Below are 18,599 nucleotides of genomic sequence, written 5' to 3' on the forward strand. Positions count from 1 at the left end.
GAGTCCCTGGGCACAGCCGGATAGTTGGCTGTAAGTGTCTGCATCTGTATTAGTCAGGTGCCAATAGAACATCTCAGGGAACTGCCATACCATACAGGTTCCTGTCAGTAAGTGCTTCTTGGTATCAACAATAGTGTTGGGATTTGGTGTCTGCAGATGGGATGGATCCCTAGGTGGGTCCGTCTTTGGATGGCCTTTCCTTCAGTCTATGTTTTATTTTTTTCTCCTTGTTTTTCCTTTATTTGACATGAATGGGAGAGGAGGCTATGGGTCCTGTGGAGGGTTGATGCCCTGTGTAGGGTAATTCTAGAACAATGAGTGGAGAGTGGCTCAGTGGGTAGAAAAGCACTCTCATATAGCAAAAGAGAAGGGGGAGAGGAGATATCAAATGGGGGGCGGGTCTGTGGAGGTGTAGGCAATAAGAGGGATTGTTGCAGTAAATACTAAAAAATGGAATTGGCTTATTTCTTTATGGGCCCCTTGTCTCATTCCACGGGAGCTCCTTCTAGCATGGAGCCAGGCCCACAGACTCTGTCACTCAGTCAGAGAACTTCTGCACAGCTCCCTTCCCTGGCAGTTTACTCTGCCTGCCCTACTGCCTTCTCTGGTGGAATTACTGCCCCTGCGTAATTCCTTACCCTACCGCCTAACATAAACATGATTCTAAGGCCCGATAGCTTTTCATACAGGTTTATATATCAAACTCTCAATCCACAAACCCTATATACAATAAGGTTACATCAAATAAACAAAGATACAAACTGCCCTTCTTTATGAGATATAACACCTGTAAAATCCTTAAAATGTTCAAATCTACCTATTGCCAATCAAGTCCACCTGGATCCAGTTCATCCTTCCTGAGCGCCACCTTGTTCCTTCTTTCTTCCCCCTCGCTCTCTCTTCCCCTCATCTCTGACCTTCTCTCTCCAACTCCCTTTCCCTGCCCAATTACCTTCTCTTGCTTTTATTAATTAAAATGGGAGGGTTCGGATGAAGTCACCTGAATACATGACTAGACAACCCTTTGGGGGAAGTAGAATTAGCATCAAAGTACAAATGGCTGCAGACAATCTACAGGGGACTTCATTTGAAATGTAAACAAATGAAATGATTAACAATACAAAATATGTTTCCTCTATACTGGGTTGTTCTGCCATATGAAATTGAGATTGGCTCTTTCCATGAATGTGAAGAAGTATATTAGAAACTTTATGGGGTTTGTGATGAATCTGTAGATTGCTTTTGGTAGATGGCAATTTTTTTCTATGATAATAGTACTAATGTATCTTCTGAGGTATTGTTCAATTTCTTTCTTCAGGGATTTGAAGTTCTTATCAGACAGATCTTTCACTTGCTTGGTAAAAGTTACATCAAGAATACTTATACTATTTGTGGTTATTGGGAATGGTGTTTAACTATTTTCATTCTCAGCCTGTTTATCATTTGTATAAAGAAAGGGTGCTTATTTGTTTGAGTTAATTTTATATACAGCCACTTTGCTGTATATTGTTTACCAAGTCTAGTAATTTTCTGGTACAATTTTTGGGGTCTCCTATGTATATTATCATATCATCTGAAAAAGTGATATTTTGTCATCTTCCATTCAAATGTGTATCCCTGTTTTTTACCGATTAACATATTTTATTGGATATTCTTTGTATTTACATTTCAAATCCTATCCCTTTTCCACTCCCCAACTCCTACCTCCGTCCCCCTCCACTTTCTTTCCTGAAGGTGGTCTATCTCCAAAACACCCTATCTTCAGTGCCTTAGCATTCCCCTACATTCGGAAAATGAGACTTCACTGAACCAAAGGCCTCTTTTCCCATTGATTCCAGAAATGCTATCCTACTACACATATGCAACTGGAGCCATGGGTCTTACCATGTTTGTTCATTGGCTGGTGTTTTAGTCCCTGGGTGTTCTGGAGCATTTGTTGGTTGACAATGGTGTTTGTCCCATAGGATTGCAAATTCTTTTAGCTCCTCAGACCTTTCTCTAACTTCTTCATTGGGGTCCTGGTATACATTCTGATGATGAATTACTCTGTTGGCCCCTCTGATGAAGCATCTATATCTGTCTCCTCCTAGTAAGCTTTGACTATACATAAGGCTGCTATGAACATGGTAGAGCATGAGTCTTTGCTACATGTTGGAGCTTCTTTTGGGTATATGCCCAAGAGTGATATAGCTGACATCTCAGATAGTAATGTGTCCAATTCTCTGAGGAGCAACCAGATTGATTTTCAGAGCAGTTTGGTCAGCTTTCAATCCCACCAATGATGGAGGAATGTTCTTCTCTCTCCACATCCTTCCAAGCATCTGCTGTCAACTGAGTTTTGAATTTAGCCATTCAGACTTTTGTTAGGTAAAATCTCAGAGCTATTTTGATTTGCATTTCCCTGATGACAGGGTGTTGACAATTTCTTTAAGTGCTTCTCAGCCACTTAATATTCCTCAGTTGAGAATTATTTGTTTAGCTCTGTACCCCAATCTTTAATAGGATTATTTGATTCAGTGAAGTCTACCTTCTTGAGTTCTTTGTATATATTGGATATTAGCCCTTTCTCAGATGGAGGATTGGTAAAGATTCTTTCCTAATCTGCTGGTGGCCATTTTGTTCTGTGTCTATGTGTTCTAAACACTTTCCTACATTTGCTTCTGATAGTTCCAGTGTACCTGATTTTATGTGGAGGTCTTTGATCCACTTGCACTTCTGCTTTGTACAATAAGATAAGAATGGATCAATTAGCGTTTTTCTGCATGCTGCCAGTTGAACCAACACTGTTAGTTGAAGAGGCTGTTCTTTTTCTATTGAATGTTTTTAGCACCTTTGTCAAAGATCAAGGGACCATAGGTGTGTGGGTCATTTCTGTGTATTCAATTCTGTTTCATTAAACTCTTTGCCTATCTCTGAACCAATACCATGCAGTTTTTATTATGATTGATCTATAATAAAGCTTGATGTCAGGGACAGTGATTTCCACAGAAGTTCTATTATTGTTGAGAACATTTTTTGTTATTCTTGTTTTTTTGTTATTCCAAATGAATTGGCAAATTGGTCTTTCTAACTTTATAAAAATATGAGTTGAAATTTTGATGGGGATTGTTTTGAATCTGTAAGTTGCTTTTGGCAAGACAGCCATTTTTACTATGTTGATCCTTCTAATCAATGATAACAAGAGATCTTATCACCTTCTGAGATCTTTTTAAATTTCCTTCTACAGAGACTTTAAATTCTTGTCAAGATCCTTCACTAGGTTGGTTAGGGTCAAACCAAGGTATTTTGTATTCTTTGTAACTACTGTGAAGGGTATCCATTCTCTAATTTTTCTCAGTCTGATTATCCTTTATGTAGAGTAAGACTACTGAATTGTTCTAATAAATTTTATATCCACCACTTTGCTGAAGTTGTTTATCAGCTATAGGAGTTCTCTCATGGAACTTTGGGGTCACTTAAGTATCATCTGCAAAAGGTGATATTTTGACATCTTTCTTTCCAATTTAATCCCTGTGACCTCTTTTTGCTGTTTGATTGCACTGGCTAGTACTTGCAGTATTATATTGAATAGCTAGGGAGAGAGTGAGGAACCTTGTTTAGTCCCTCATTTTAGTAAGATTGCTTAAAGTTTCTCACCATTTAGTTTGATGTTGGCTACTAGTTTGCTGTATATTGCTTTTACTATGTTTAAGTATGGGCCTTAAATTCCTGATCTTTCCAAGACTTTTAACATGAAAGGGTGTTGAATTTTGTCATCTAAAAAAAATGATCATTTTTTCCTTTGAGTTTGTTTATATTGTGAATGGTGTTGACTAATTTCCCTATATTGAACTATCCTTGCTTTTCTGGAAAGAAACCTACTTGATCGTGGCGAATGACTGTTTTGAAGTGTTCTCAGAAATAGCTTGCAAGAATTTTGAGTATTTTTGCATGAATATTCATGAGAGAAATTGGTCTAAAGTTCTCTTTTTTGTAGGGTCTTTGGTTTATAATTTAGTTTAATTGTGACTTAGAGGAATGAGTTGGGTAGTGTTCTCTCCGTTTCTCTTTTTTGGAATAGTTTGGAGAATATCGGTATTAGGTCCTGTATGAAGGTCTGATAGAATTCTATACTAAACCAATCTGGGCTTGGAATATTTTTTGAATTTTATTATTATTATTATTCTATTACTTTAGGAGTTATGGTGCTATTTTGATGGTTTATCTGTTCCTGATTAACTTTGGCACCTGGAATCTGCCAAGAAAGTTGTACATTTCCTCTAGATTTTCCAGTTTTCTTGAGTATGGGCTTTTGTAATAAAATCTGATGATTTCTTAAATTTTCTGTTTCTGTTGTCATGTCTTTCTATTTATTTCTAATTTTGTTAATTTGGATACTCTCTCTGTGTCCTCTAGTTAGTCTGGCTTATCAATCTTGTTGATTTTATTTAAAAAAAAAAAAAAAAAAAAAAAAAAAAAAAAAAAAGCTCCTGGTATTGTGGATTCTTTGTATAGTTTTTTTTTTTTTTTTTTTTTTTGCTACTTTGTTGATTTCTTCTCTGAGTTTCATTATTTCCTGTCATCTATTCCTCTTGGGTGTATCTTCCTCTTTTTGTTATAGAGCTGTCAGTTGTGCTTTCAAGTTGCTAGTGTATGTTCTCTCCAGTTTCTTTTCGGAGGCACTCAGAGCTATGAGTTTCACTCTCAGTACAGCTTTCATTGCATTCCATAAATTTGGGTATGCTGTGCTTTCTTTTTTGTTAAATTCTAAAAAAAATCCTTAATTTCTTTTCTTTATTTCTTGACCATGTTATCATTGGTTAGTGCATTGTTCAGCTTCCATGTGAATGTGAGCTTTTTTGTACTCTTGGTGTTATTAAAGACAAGCTTTAGTCCATGGAGATCTGATAGGATGCATTAGAAAATTTCAATCTTCTTATATCTGTTGAAGCCTGTTTGTGACTGAGTGTATAATCACTTGTCAAAGGTACCTTGAGGTATTGAAAAGAAGGCATATGCTTTTGTTTTAGGATGAAATTTTATATAAATATCTGTTAAATCCAATTTGTTCATAACCTCTCTTAGGTACATTGTGTCTTTGTTCCTGTTCTGCTTCCATGATATGTCCATTGATGAGAGTGGGGTGTTGAAGTCTCCCACTATTATATTGTGTGGTGCAATATTTGCTTTGAGCTTTAGTAAGATTTTTTTTTTTATGAATGTGGATGCCCTTGCATTTGAAACATAGATGTTCAGGATTTATACTTCATCTTGATTGATGTTTTTTTGTGATGAATAAAAAGTGTCCTTTCTTATCTTTCTTGAAAATTTTTGATTAAAAGTTTTTATTTTATTTTTATTTTATTTATTTTTTTCAATATTAGAATGGCTACTTCTGCTTGTTACCTGGGACCATTTGCTTGCAAAGTTTTTTCCATAGCTTTGTTCTCTCAGGTAGTATCTGTCTTTGTTTCTGAGATGAGTCTCCTGTGTAAAGCAAAATGTTGAGTCCTGTTTGCATATCTAGCATGATAGTCTATGTCTCTTTATTGGGGAATTCAGTACATTGAGGTTAAGAAAAATTAAAGAATAGAAAATTATTATTTCCTGTTATTTTTGTTTTTAGAAGTAGAATTATGTTTGTGTGCTTTTATAGTTTGGTTTTCTTGAAAGAGGATTATTTTCTTGCTTTTCCTAGGGTGCAGATTCCCATCTTGTTTTAGAGTTTGCCATCCATTATTTTTTGTAGGGCTAAATTTGTGAAAAGATATTGTGTAAATTTGGTTTTGTCCTGGAATATCTTGATATCTCCATCCATGGTGATTGAAAATTTTGTTGAATATAGTAACCTGGGCTAGCATTATGACCTTCTAGCTTTGATAGTCTCTGTTGGGAAGTCTGGGGTAATTCTGATCAATCTGCCTTTATACGTTACTTATTCATTTTTACTCACTGCTTTTAGTATTTTTTCTTCTTTTTGAACATTCTATGTTTTGACTATTATGTGTTGGGAGGAATTTCTTTACTGGCCCAATCTATTTGGATATCTGTAGGTTTCTTGCATGTTCAAGGTCATCTTATTTGAAAAGTTTTCTACTAAGATTTTGTTGAAGATATTTACTTGCCCTTTTATTTGGAATCTTCTCTCTCTCTTACAACTATTATCCTTAGGTTCAGTCTCCTCATTGTGTCCTGGATTTCCTGGATGTTTTGGGCTCTTTTGATTTTTGCCTATTCTTTAACTGTTGTGTCAATGTTTTCTATGGTAGCTTCTGCCCCCGAGGTCCTCTTCTTCATCTCTTGTCTGTTGGTGATGCTTGCATCTATGACTCTTGATTTCTTTCCTAGGTTTTCTATCCAACTAAAGGTTGTCTCCTTTAGTGATTTCTTTATTGATTCTATATCTGTTTTCAATTCCTTCACTTGTTTGTTTGTGTTTTTCTACAGTTCTCTAAGTGATATTTTTTGTGTTTCCTTTTTAAGGGTTTCTACTTGATTACATGTGTTCTCTTGTCATTTTTAAAAGTATTTCATTTGCTTTTTAAGGACCCCCATCATGGTCATGAAGTATAATTTTAAGTCAATATCTTGCTTTTCTGTCGTGTTGGAAAAATCCACTACTTGCTCTTGTAAGAGAGCTGGGTTCTGATGTAGCCAAGTTGTCTTGGTTTCCATAGTTTAGATTCCTCTGCTTGCCTCTTGCCATCTTCTTATCTCTGATGTTAGGTGATCTTGTTGTCTCTGACTGGAGCTTGTCTCTCCTGTGGGCCTGGGACCTGTGGGTTCAGGGGTGAGTTTGCTCCTTGGTCTTTGTCTGTCTGTGGGCAAGGAGTGTGCCCTGATGGCAGTATCCCAGCTTTGTCTTTGGGCCAAAACAGCCCAATTTGTATTCGTTTGATAATCTTTTGTTGTCTAATTGCTTGTCTAGGTCTTTAAGTACGATTTTAATTAGATACAGAGAATGTGAGTAGCCTTGTCATTTCCCTGATTTTCAATGAACTGCTTCAAGTATCTCTCCATTTAATTTGATATTGGCTGATGGTTTGCTGTATATTGATTTTATTATGTTTAGGTAAGGGCCTTGAATTCCTGACCTATCCAATACTTTTTACCATGAACTGGTGTTCTTTTGTGCCACTTATTTTCTTCAGCCTATAATGAGTTTATCATGTAATTTTTTTCTTTGAGTTCATTTGTATAATTGATAACATTAATGGATTTTTACATATTGAATCATCCCTGTATCCCTGGGATGATGCCTACTTGATTGTGGTTGGAGATGAATTGTTCTTGGATTCTGTTGGCAAGAATTTTATTGTGAATTTGCAATAATATTCATTAATGAAGTTGGTCTAAAATTCATTTTCTTTTTGATTTTGATTTAGGTATCAGAGTAACTGTAGCTTCATAGAATGAATTAGGTACTGTTTCTTCCGTTTCCATTGTATGGAATATTTTGAAGAATGTTTGTATTTGCTCTTCTTTTAAGGTCTGGTAGAATTCTGCTTTAAAAACATCAAACCCTGGGTTTTTGTTTGTTTGTTTTTTGGTTTTGGTTTTGGTTTGGTGGTTTTTAGTGACTTTTTCTATTTCCATAATAGATATGGCCCTGTTTACATACTTTACATGCTCTTGATTTAACTTTGTTACCTGGTATCTGTTGAAAAACTCATCTATTTCATCCAGATCTTCCAGTTTTGTTGAGTTTAAGCTTTTGTTGTAGGATCAGATGGATTTTCTCATTTTCTCAGTTTCTATTGTTATGTCTCTCCTTTTGTTTCTGATTTTGTTACTTTGGATACAATTGCTGTGCCCTTTTAGTTATTTTGTCTCGGGATTTATCTATTATTTTGATTTTTTCTCAAAGACCTGGATTTTGTTTTGATTCTTTGGATCATTTTCTTTGTTTCTGTTTGGTTGATTTATGACTTGGTTTTTTTTTCTTTCTTTCCATCTACTCATTTTTTTCTGTGTTTGCTTCTTTTTTAGGGCTTTCAGGTGTGCTGTTAAGTTGCTCTATTTTTCCCCTTATTTTCTAGCTGCCCTAGTTATCATTTAGTAGAGATTTGTTCCATTTCCATGGGTATGTGGTCGTTCTGTTGTCTTTGTTGTTATTAAAGTCAAGTTTTATTCTCATTCTCTGGTGATCTGATAAGATGCATTAGATTTTTTCAATCTTCTTTCATATGCTGAAACTTGTTTTGTGATTGACTATATGGTCACTTTTGCAGAAGGTACTATAAGGTACTGAAAAGTTAAATTATTGTTTTGTTTTAGGCTAAAAAATCCATTTTATTCATAACTTTTATTAGCTTCAATGTAACTGATTAGTTTCTCTCAATAGCCTGATCATTGGTGAGAATGGAATGTTAATGTCACTGACTATTATGGTGTGAGGTTCAGTTTTTGTGCTTTAGGAAAATTTCTTTTAGGTATGTGGGTGTTTTTTGCATTTGGGGCATAGATGTTCAAAGCTGAGACTTTCTCTTGGTGCATTTTTCCTTTGATAAATATGAAGTGTCTTTCCCCATTACATTTGATAAATGTGGGTTAAAAGTCTATTTTATTAGACATTAGAATGTCAACTCCTATTTGTTTCTTGGAGGCATTTGCTTGGAAAACATTTTTTTCCATTCTTTTAATCTGAGGTAGTGTCTGTTTTTAACATTGAGGTGTATTTCTTGAATGCAGCATAATGCTGGATCCTGTTTGTATATCCAGTCTGTTAGCTTATGTCTTTTATTGGAAAATTGCATCCTTTATTGTTGAGAGATATTAAAGACACATGATTGTTAGTTTCTGTTATATTTACTATTGGATGAAGAATGATGTGTGTGTGTGTGTGTGTGTGTGTGTGTGTGTGTGTGTGTGTGTGTGTATGTGTGTGTGTGTTTCTTGCTTTTGGGGTTTGCTGTATAATGATTAATTTCTTGTTTTTCCTTTGGTGTAGATATCCTCCTTGTGTTAGAGTTTTCTTTTTAGAATCTTCTGTAGGGTTCAATTAGTAGATATATATTGTTTAAATTTTGTTTTGACTTGAAGTATTTTGGTTTCTTTATCCATGATGATTGATAATTTTATAAGTTATTTTAATCCTGTCTGTCATTTGTGTACTCTTAAGTTCTGTATTATATATGTCCAGAATCTTCTAGTTTTTATAGTTTTGTTGCAAAGTCTGGTGTAATCTTTACTAATCTGCCTTTATATGTTACTTGGCCTTTTTTCCCTTAATGCTTTTTAATATTCCTTCTGTATTCTGTGCATTTAGTAATTTAATTATTATCTGACAAAATAATTTTCTTTCCTGGTCAATCTATTTCATGTTCTGTAGACTTCTTGTACTTTTATGGCCATTTTTCATTAGGTTGTGAATGTTTTCTTCTATCATTTTTGTTGAAGATACTTTCTGGCCTGTTGAGCTTGAAATCTTTCTTTTCTTGTATTCCCATTATTATTAGTTTTTTTTAAATTGTGCCCCAAAGTTTCCTATATGTTTTGGATTAGGTTTCTTTTATACTTTGTATTTTCATTGGCCATTGCATTAATATCTTCTACGGTATCTTCTATACCTGAAATTCTCTCTTCTATCTCTTGTATTGAGTTGTTGATGCTTGCATTTGTAGTTCCTGACCTCTTTCCTAGGTTTTACATATTCAGGGATAGCTCTATTTGTGATTTTCTTAGTATTTCCTCTCTCAATTTTAGGCATTGGACCATTAGTTTAATTCCTTCACCTGTATGATTATATTTTCTTGTATTTCTTTGAGGAATTTATTTGTTTTCCCTAAAAGGGCTTCTACATATTTAAATGTGTTCTGCTTTAAGTTAAGTTGAAGAGTTATTAATATCCTCCTTCAAAGTCTGTATTGTATTTATGAAATAGAAGTTTATGTAAGCATCATGCGTTTCAGGAATATTGTGTTATCTATGAGTCACTGTGATGGTACAGTAATGTTCTGATACTATCAAAGTGCATTGGCTTCTTTTGTTAATGATCTTCCACTTGCATCTTGCCATCTGGTTATCTATGGCCTCGGTGTCTCTATCTAGAGCCGGCATCCTATGTCCCTTGTTTGCAGCAGATCTTTTGGTGGATCTGTGGACCTAGCTGCAGCTGGTTTCCTGGGAGACTTGCAGACTATTTCCCTGGCTGCAGTATATCTCCTAGTACCCATGTAGAATGCTTCCCTGATTTCAGCAGATGTTCTGGAAACCCTACAGATTTTGTACTGTTGAGAGAGAGAGAGAGAGAGAGAGAGAGAGAGAGAGAGAGAGAAAGAGAGAGAGAGAATGAGTAGGAGATGGATTAATCTGCCCCCAAGCAGTTGGCTGCTTGGCTATGATTATTTGGGCAGCTATCCTACCTATTATCCTGGTTGCAGCAAATTTTCTTGGAGCCCTGTAAACAGTAGAGAGGGAGGGAAGGATAGGGTGATCTTCCAACATTCATAAGCAGACTAGAAGGGAGAATGCCCAGATTTGATCTTTAAGAAACAAATATTGTATACAATTCTAAGCGTATAATTCTAATGTAATGATTAATATTGTAATCATTCTTTAATGATATAATTTTATAAAATGTCATGTTAAGTAGGTGTATTTAATTGTGCTCATGGGTTATTTTAGCTGTAGACATTGACACCCAGACACTAAAAATCAACAAAAGTTGACATGTACATGTTTTTAAAGCTGGTCTCTGGGTTTTATAAATGTGTCTATACCAATAAGATGGGAATCTCAATTTGACATTTACATCTCAATGCTTCATCTGCATAATCACTTCTGAAAAGCTTCTTATCTGAGCACCATAAGTTCTGCTTGGGTTTCAAAATTTTATGACATTGTAAAATCTCACCTATTACAATTACCAAATGGTCATAAGTAAGATGCGGGATCTCCTGAAAATACTCTCTCGGTATGTTAATATTCAGTAAATATGTTCTAAACACTTGTGTAGCCAGATGACATATTCATAATTACAGTGGAAGGGGGGAGACAGAAAAGACAGATTAATAACATGCCACTAGTTCTACAATTTAATCAGATCTCTGTCAGTCAAGCCCCAGACCAAATCATCAATGTTCTCACATCTACAATGATACTAAATAAAGTGTCTAAGACTATAACTTGGTCAGAAAACTAATGTGGTAAATGAATCCCTCTGTTACTGTAAATAACTTCTACAATTGAACTATCTTTTCTAAAGCTTGTTCAAATGTTGGCTAGTTTTGTAGTAGAGGTTAGACTTCACATCGTTCCTATTCCTTTTGCCAGTGAAGAACCGGTGGCCCATATAATGGTATCCCGTAAAATCACACCACTACTGACCTCAAACTATTTCGTTTATTTGAGAACATTAAATGGCATTTGCTCAATGGCAGCTTGATCATACCTGCACCTGACAGCCTACAGCCTTTACATTTCTTCAGTTTTCTTCATAGTCTACCATGTCTTTTTTTTTTTTTTCCTTACAGTTGTCAAGACATGGTGCTATTTATCTTCTCATGAACTTTCAATATTCTCAAATAAAAACTAAATGGAACACTTTATCTAGCCCTGGTGATTTTTCTACAATTAACTGTCAAAAAGAAAGGACACACTCATAATAACTAACATTAAGTTTATATTTTCAACATTCAATCCAGTTCCTTCAGCATAGCATTCTCAAGTATTCAGTCTTACACAGCCTTCTTTTTCTTCCACAACATCATCATCAGTTAATTATCTGGCTTCACATCGTTGGAAAATGAGAGAAATCAGAAGAAAACTACAAAAGCCACACTCTCTCCTGCTGCATATTCCACATCTTCTCCTGTCACCTGCTCATGCTCCTCTCTGGACACACTTTCATTTGCACGGACCTTGTATATATTGCCTATTTAGGGATTCACTTCAGAAGGCTCATCCTCTCTCCTCTATAGACACATGTTCTCTTTTGCTATGAGATCATTCTCTTTCATGCCGAAACAACAGCATTTCATTTATCTTCAAAAAACTCAAATCTTCAACTTATTCTGTAAAGACTACAGATTCTCACAAACTCCAACTCTTTTCCTGTGCTCACTCTGAGCTTGTCCTGGTGAGATTATGTTTCTTAATGTAATATTTTTATTATATAAAATCCACTGCTTAGGCTATTTGAAACTGATCACTTCGGTGTTGATTTGTATGTTTGCAGTTATACAATACAACCATTTTGTACTTCCAAAATACTTCATCATTTAAAAAGAAAACCACCCCCAAACAAACAAACAACAGGAAAAGAATCCATAGCTATCACTGGTAAGGTCCCATTTTTTTCCACTGTCTCAAATACTACCCTTTTCTCACTTGGGATATATCCACTCTGCGATGTTCATATAAATGAAATGATGTGTCACATGATATTCTTCATCTAGTTTCTTTTGCCTAGCATGTGATTATATTACCTCCATGCTATGCTCTGAAATTTAGCAATATTTTTGCTTGAGCCAAAGCATTATATAATCCATATTGATCATAAACTTCCCATCTTTCCATTGCTATCATCCCCCCAAGTTCAAGTACAGGCATGGATCCTCAGGACTTGCTATACTGATAGAGTCAAAGATGACCTTGAATTCATTACCCTCATGCTTTGCATTTCTTCTAAAGAGAATATTTTCAAAGAATCCCTTCTGTGAGCAAGACAGAAAAACCATTTCCATGATCTTGTAGTACAACAAGCTTATTCCAGCAGGCTTTTGTATTTACATATCTGCTGAAATGTACATTTGTTGATCTCTGGACCTCTTGGCCTTTCTGCTCAGTTACTATCTGTGCACTTAAGGTCAGCATGCTGGGCATCCTATTTAAAAGTTGAATCACTAACCCTCACCTCTGGTGTTTTTTCTCAGTTTTATGTTCTTTTACTCACAACTAGACATAAAATGCATTCTTATTTACTTGGTTACTGAAACAATAAATATTAACTTCCTTTTGTTATTGTTTACATTAATGCCTAGAAATATATTTGGAAGAATACAGATGTTAAATACATACTCATTTCTTTAGCAAATGAGCAAATGACTGAAGGAACCAGATTAAAAGTATTTTAGGGTCTCTAGAAATTATCTTATATTTTACTTGGGATAAACGTGGATCAATTGGTAATAGCAGTGATTTACCAATATACACATAATTTGGTTTTTCATAACATTTCTTTGAAAATGATGAATATGCAAATTGTCTTTAAAAGTAAAGTACACTGGAAATAAAACTGCACTTGCAATTTAGAAAATGATAACAATAAGTGAAGTCACGATCCAACAACAACAATTACCATGGCACTATTAAAATGGTAATTCTTTGGATCATATCAGTGCTGCAAATCTTTTCTTTAGAACTCTTATTATTGAACAGAATTCAATGAAATGCTATGTATTATCTCTAAGTTTAAAAGCTTTAAAAGAACTATAAACAAAACTAGCAAACTAAGTGAAAATTGCATTTAAGTGGGATGTGTTTCATATAGGTAGGTATTAACCACTGCCTTAAAAAAAAGTTTAACTACTTTTAGCATTCTCCACCTTCAATCAAATGTATAAGCACAAATAAAGGCTGATGTTTGGTTGTGCCTCACATGCATTGCCAATAATTCTCCAGGAAACTCATTTTGTTTTAATGTATTCAAAGCAGTAGCTTGTAATCACTCATAGATACTCTATTCTTTCTTTCTTCCCACAGCTCTTCTTCCCTCTCCCTCTCTGTCTCCTCTCACCCTTCTTCCTTTCTTATATTGTGCTGTCAGCTCAACTTACAGAAATACTTCAGATAGGTAGTTAGAATCTCTCATCATCAGTAGAAGGGAATTTTCACACGTGTCACGGCATCTGGACTAATGAAGTCACACATCTAAGGGGAGCCATCCTTCAAAGCTTATCTTACACAAACAAGTCGTATGCGATTGGCCAGTATTTCTCATTCATTAGATGATAAGTTCCAGGTCTCAAGGCTATTGCAGTGAAAGTTACAATTAACATCCAGTTTTGACCCTAAAGCTTTTAGACAAATTTTGTTAGTTGTCTTTAACTCATAATGGATTTCAAATTAATGATTGCTGTTTGTTAAATGTTGCTGGAAAGCTAACATTTTAAGGTAAGTAGGATTTGGTTAACTGAATAATAATTATGCATCACGAAGATTTTAATTAAGCAATGATTTGTACATTAGCGTCATTTTACAAATGACACTGAAGCAAAGTCCTGAAAACCCAATCAAAAAATATTCACAGAATTTCACAATATTCTGATTATGAGTCACAGCATGCGATCATTATAAAAATTGTGATCATCAATTTATTCAAGAATCAATCAGTGTTATTCAAGAATCACTGATTAAGCATATTTTATTTCAGCATAGTCACAGGCATTCATTTCTATTTTGTGCTTGCCACTTTGGGAGAGTCCAACTGAAATTTCATCCAAGAAATGTACCATTCATTAGCTTTGTATCTTGGGAAGGGCAACAGTTCTATAGAATGGTATTTTTAGAAATGGTGGAAATGTCTGAAAGATTTTCCTAACACCAAAAATCCTCTCATTTTTAATGTCACCAAAAAATTAAGAAATTATAAAAATAAGAACAAATATGTATTTCTGTAAAGTTGTCATTAATTACAATAAAAATAAATATATTCACACTAAAATGATGGGGCCATTTTCCTCCAAAAGTGTAATTACTAAGGTGTGCATAAATTTAGTATTTGCAGTTTTCAAATTCAAAAAGCTACCAGCATTTTATAAGTTTATTTTTAACTTATCTCTATGAACTCAGCATTTATTTATTCTACCTTTCTTGCTTTGCTTGTTTGTTTGTTTGAAATAAGGTTTCTGTATAGGCCTAGCTATACTGAAACTTCCCTCTGTAGATCAGGCTAACCTGGAACTTGCAAAGATCTGTCTGCTTCAGTTTTTCAAGTGCTGGGATGAAAGACATGTACCACCACTGTCCAGCATCTCCATCCTTTTTTTTTTTACAACTTTATTTTAAAAAACAAAAATAAATGTACAAATTGTAAACATTTTTGCATAAAAGTATACAGTTTGATAGTGTGCATTAAGGTCTTACTAGTTACAATGAGCATAAAGTACATGTAAAACAGGATGTAACCCATAATTAGTCAAAGTTTTCTTGGTGTGTAAGGATTGAGCATAATGGTTATTTTCTTTTTCTTTCTTTTTTTTTTTTCTTGAACTTCACACAGTCTGGGAGTTGTTTTTGGGGTATTCAAAGCTTTCTGGGGTTAGTATCCAATTATCAGTGACTGCATATTATGTCTGTTCTTTTGTGACTGGGTTATCTCAGGATGATATTCTCTAGATGCATTCATTTTCTTAAGAATTTTGTTAAGCCATTGTTTCTGATAGCTGACTAGTACTCCATTGTGTAAATGTACCACAATTTTTGTATCCATTCATCTACTGAAGGACATCTTTTTTTTTCCATCTTCTGGCTATTATAAATAGAGCTGCTATGAACATTGTGGTGCATGCGTCTTTGTTGTATATTGGCGTGTCTCTGGGGTATATGCTCAGAAGTAGAATAACTGGATATTCAGGTAGTACTATGTTCAATTTGCTGAGGAATCACCAGACTGATTACTTTAAAGTTGTACTGTTTTGTTTACTAAGGTATAATCCAGGGTATCCTTAAATTTTGATCCTCTAGTACAGTCTTGGCAGTGCAGTGACCACAGGACTATCATACCATGCCCAGCTTTTATTTGTCCATGTTTTTGATTAATATATATAATTATATTTAAAATGATATCTTAGAAAATAAAGTTAGTTCCTCCTCTTATCCAAACTGTCTGTCTCTGACTTCTAATAGTAATTTCTCTATGGTTACAGTAAAGTTGGCAATGTTATTATCTTCTCTTGAATTCTCTGCCCCTATTACCACCCCCACACTTTTATGCTCACTGTTTCTCTTGACCCTTGAGTTGATTATTTCAACACTTGAAATATTTGATACATTCATCTTTCATATACCTATTGTCTTGCATTGATTAGAGTTCTGGGGATGTGCACACTCTAACATTTTCTTAGTTAAGCAAGTACTTCCAGAAAAATGCAGAAATCTTACAGCCCTAGAAATTCTACACCACTAACTTTATGCTGAAATTATTGGTGTTACATCTCCATATATTGAATATACAAGGTGATACAGAAATTTTCCAACTGTGTGTGCTTGTTTGTGTGTATATATAAAACAGTGTATTTATGTGTGTGTGTTTATGTATGTATGTATTTAAGATGCAAATATAAATATTTGTCCCATATGTCAACCTATAATTACTTATGCTTTTAGGGAAAAAATCAATCTAATCTAAATAGTTTTTCAAGCTTATTGTTTTCCTTTATACTTGAAGGTATTAATTTTGCTCTGGTATTTTTAAATTTATGCTTCTGGTTATACCTAGGAAAATTGTCATAGCATTTCTTTTTAGAGATGTCCTCACAATGAGTACACCAATTGTAAAAATACACAAGAAAGGAGACACAATGTATTTTAGCAGACAGCAGAAAATAGAAAATTATTCCTATAAACATAGATTGTTTTAGTTTCTAAAGCAAGAATATTGACTTAATCCATAAACCATTCTCCCACTGCTTATCTCTATTACAGAAACAAAAGTGAATATTCAGGGGAATTTTATGCTCCCCAGCTGGAAGGTCATCCATATGAGAATTATCTCAACAATGACCCAGCCAAAAATATCTTCTCTTTCTCTCTTTCTCTGTTAAGTCCCACTGGAAATTTGATTATTTTTAATTTACCCACCTTTCACATTCTTGCCATTTACAGGATGTAGCTACACCCCAGTGCCTGTCTCAGCAGTCAGACACTAAACCCTTTCCCCTCCATCAACCTGCCATTGTCCTGTTGGGTTTTCCTGCCCAGCAGGAAACATTTAACTATGCTTAACCATGGCCCCCACCTTTTTTTTTTCTAACTTCATTTGCAAACCAAACACCAAACACCTCTGGGCCTTCATCTTCAAAGAACACAAAGGGCCTTTTTACTTTACTCTTCAATTCTTTTTATTCCCATTAACTTATTTATTTATTCAGTTTACATCCCAATTGCTGCCCCTCACCTTCTGATCCTCCCCCTCACACAATCCCTCTTTGTACTCCTTTCCTTTTCTCCTCTAAGAGGGTTGAGGCTCCTACTGGTATTCCTCCACCCAGGCACACCAAATCTCTTCAGGGTTAGGTGCACCCGCTCCCACTGAGGTCAGACAAGGCAGCCCCGGTTAGAGAAAATGATTCCCCAGACAGCCTAAACTCCAGTTGTTGGGGAACTCAAGTGAAGACCCAGCGGCATATGTATTATAGCCTTTTAAAGCTTTCCTGAAGGTTACATCCTTTTTAATATTCATGTGTCAGAGGTCTAGACTGATGTTACTACCACTACCACTACCACCACGACCACTACTACAACTACTACTACTACTACTACTACTACTACTACTATACTCTTACAGATGATACTACTTTGATAATTCTGACTCCAAAATGTTGCGCTTTCTTTGGTCCTTCTATGTATAAAATATCATTCCATGACATCCACCTCATCACAGTTCAGTCTTTCATGCATGTCTAAAAATTACATTGATTCAAGACCTCAGTTTTAAACTCTAATGTTATCTTCTCTATTCCCAATTCCTACAAAGTGTATAAAGTAAGCATATAAAAGGCATAGTTAGAAACAATCAAACACACCAAAACCTTGATATGTGTAAAAGATGCCTCTGGGTTTTGTTAGTAACTTTTACTTCATGAAATCTCAAGTACATTATGACTAGAATGAATTATTGTATGAAACATTATAGATGTTCAAGGATATACTATCTGAACTCAGGTTTTTCTGTAATGTTCATTTAATGTTATTATCTATTTACTCTTCCCTCCCTCCTCTTTTTCTTTCTGCTTCTCTTCCTTTTTTTTCAAAAGTCGTTTAAAATCTTCACTCAAAATTTTACACTGATCTTTTGAATATGTATTCTGCCCCTTCTACCTTGGCCACTGTTCCACAATGGCAATCACACACAATAAGGCATTGCTTTAGCTTCCACAAATAACAGGGGAAAGAAAGGTCATAAGTGTAGTAGAGTCTTACAGGCAATTATACTCTCAGGTAACTTCCAGTGGCATTCTTGTGAATTTTTATAATGGATATATATTACTGGCAGAAGTCTAATAGCAAAAAATCTACCCAATGTCTTGCCTCATTGCCTGCTTCTCTTTTGAGGATGATTACCTAGACTTTTCAATAAATATATCCAGTTAAAGATCACTTGGAGTGATCTAGATATCTGCAGAAAACAAGGAGAACACTGATGTGAACAGGGTCAGAAATAAATGACCCATATCAAAGACTGAGTAAACACTAGCTGTGTTTGTGATTTAGAAAACACCACACAAGGTAAAAGAAAGAGAGAGTATGAAGGAAAATTTGATGTAAGAACAGTCAGCAGTGGTGTATCTTACCCTGCAGTTCTGACAGACTTCATTCTTTTGGTTTAATCTCTTTTCCAGAAGCATCTTTTAGATTGAGAATCTGGTTATTTACTTCTAAAACTGCTTCAAGTGAAA

At 34.9% G+C, this 18,599-nt stretch overlaps 1 protein-coding gene across 1 annotated transcript in view; it reads right to left on the reverse strand.

Moving 5' to 3' along the window:
- MALRD1 (MAM and LDL receptor class A domain containing 1) overlaps nt 1-18,599 on the reverse strand; it is a gene marked incomplete at both ends in the record, with an annotated part of 691,362 nt that overhangs the window by 605,974 nt on the left and 66,789 nt on the right. The window lies entirely within an intron of this gene.

This window comes from Micromys minutus, assembly GCF_963924665.1.
Source record: "Micromys minutus genome assembly, chromosome: 6".
NCBI classification, from domain to species: Eukaryota; Metazoa; Chordata; class Mammalia; order Rodentia; family Muridae; genus Micromys; species Micromys minutus.